Source organism: Pristiophorus japonicus, chromosome 12 (assembly GCF_044704955.1).
Source record: "Pristiophorus japonicus isolate sPriJap1 chromosome 12, sPriJap1.hap1, whole genome shotgun sequence".
Classification (NCBI taxonomy): Eukaryota; Metazoa; Chordata; class Chondrichthyes; family Pristiophoridae; genus Pristiophorus; species Pristiophorus japonicus.
This window is the reverse complement of record NC_091988.1, coordinates 95,990,678-95,992,987: the sequence shown is the minus strand read 5'-3', so window position 1 is coordinate 95,992,987 and position 2,310 is coordinate 95,990,678. Positions and strand designations below refer to the sequence as shown.

Here is a 2,310-nt window from a genome sequence, read left to right as displayed (position 1 = left end):
GGGATAAATACCAACGCATCGGCCCGCATCCAGAGATGGGCGCTCATGTTTTTTTTTATTCGTAGCCAATCTTTCCAATTCTTTGTCAGATCACAAACACCAGAGGTCACCTTGCACACATCAAGGATCACCCTGCGCTAATGCTCTTAGCCAAAAGGCCTAGAGCCCAAGCACCGTTCCTGGAAGTACTGCAATACCAGGTTCGTGCCATGGAGGTGGATGGGTCAGCAACCCCACACACCTCCGTGGAGGTGGATGGGTCAAGCCACCCCACCCACCTCCTATTTCCAAAAAGCATAGGAGAACCACCTTCCTGATCCAGGGAGAACCACGTTGGGGTCATGGTTACTCCCCTGTCAGGTCAGTTACGCATGATCTTAGCCAAAAGGCCGAGAAGCGGGCGCTCATGTTTTTTTTAAAAATAAATTCGTAGCCAATCGTTCCAATTCTTTGTCAAATCACAAACGCCAGAGGTCACCTTGCACATGCCAAGGATCACTCTGCGCCAATGCTCTTAGCCAAAAGGCCTAGAGCCACTGCACCGTTCCTGGAAGTACTGCAATACCAGGTTCGTGCCATGGAGGTGGATGGGTCAAGCCACCCCACACACCTCCGTGGAGGTGGATGGGTCAAGCCACCCCACCCACCTCCTGTTTCCAAAAAAGCAAGCATATACCTTCCTGACCAGGGAGAAACCACCCGGAGGTCATGGTGGCTGGTCAGAAACGGTACTACACTTGATCTTAGCCGTGCTCATGTTTTTTTTTATTTCAAAATATACTTTATTCATAAAAAGAATCTGTACAGTACATTCAATGGCATTTCATTACATTTCGCTGCGGTCAGCAATCCCATACAATACATCTGGGTGCCGACGGCAGTTTCGTTCGTTACATTTCTCGTTTTTCTGTTCAACTGCGATTCAGTACAATAAACAGGGTACATTGTGGTACATTGACACAAATTACATTTCATGTGTTACAATACAGAGCCCGGAATGGGTGATGGTACATTTACATTTTTTTCTTTTCAAACTTGCATTTCATAACACACCTTACATTGTACATGGCACTACATTGATGTTTACAGGTTTGGTGCTCTATGTACACAAAGTGTAAATTACAAATACAAATACAAATACAGCCCGAGGGAGTTTGGTGCTGATTTCTGCCCCCGGGTTTTCCGTGGCGGAAGGGTTTTAGACTGTGGCCCTTCCCCACCGTGCCTTTGCGGCGACTGCACCAATTTTCAGTGCGTCCCTCAGCACGTATTCCTGGATCTTGGATTGCGCCAGTCTGCAACATGTGGACGTGGTCATCTCCTTGTTCTGGAAGACCAGCAAGTTTCGGCAAGACCAAAGAGCGTCTTTGACCGAGTTGATGGCCCTCCAGCAGCAGGTGATGTCTGTCTCGGTGTGTGTCCCTGGGAACAGCCCGTAGAGCACAGAGTCCTGTGTTACGGAGCTGCTTGGGATGAACCTCGACAGCAATCACTGCATCTCTTTCCAGACCTGCGTTGCAAAGGCGCAATCCTGAAGGAGATGGGTGACAGTCTCGTCCACCCCGCAGCCGGCCCGGGGGCACCGTGCTGTGCTGCTGAGGCGTCGGCTGTGCATGAACACTCTGACGGGTAGGGCCCCCCTCACCGCCAACCAAGCTACGTCTTGGTGCTTGTGTGTGAGCTTTGGCGATGAGACGTTCTGCCAAACAAGTTCGACAGTCCGCTCAGGGAACCACCTGACAGGGTCCACCATCTCCTTCTTTCGGAGGGCGTCCAGGACCTTACGTGCTGACCACTGTTTGATGGCCTTGTGGTCAAAGGGGTTTCTTTTGAAGAACTTTTCCACGAAGGACAGGTGGACAGGCATGGTCCAACTGGTGGGGGCGTTTCGCGGCAGCGTGGCCAGACCCATCCTTCTCAACAATGGGGACAGGTAGAACCTCAGCACGTAGTGACACTTGGTGTTTGCGTACTGGGGGGCTGTGCATAGCTTGATGCAGCCGCACACAAAGGTGGCCATCAGGATGAGGGCCACGTTCGGAACGTCCTTTCCTCCACTGTCCAGAGATTTGTACATCGTGTCTCTGCGGACACGGTCCATTTTGGATCTCCAGACAAAGTGGAAGACGGCCCGGGTGACTGCCGCGGCGCTGCAGCGTGAGATGGGCCAGACCTGCGCCACGTACAACAACACCGAGAGCACCTCGCTCCTGATGACCAGGTTCTTGCCTGTGATGGAAAGGGAGCGCTGCTCCCAAAATGACAGTTTCTGTCTGACCTTGGCAATGCGCTCGTCCCAGTTTTTGGCGC

At 51.9% G+C, this 2,310-nt stretch overlaps 1 non-coding gene across 1 annotated transcript; it reads right to left on the bottom strand.

The window, feature by feature from the left end:
* Positions 1-204: 204 nt before the first annotated feature.
* LOC139277782 (U2 spliceosomal RNA) lies at positions 205-401 on the bottom strand. Its single transcript, XR_011596138.1, has one exon. It is a non-coding gene; the product is annotated as a U2 spliceosomal RNA (small nuclear RNA).
* Between the last annotated feature and the right edge of the window lie 1,909 nt (positions 402-2,310).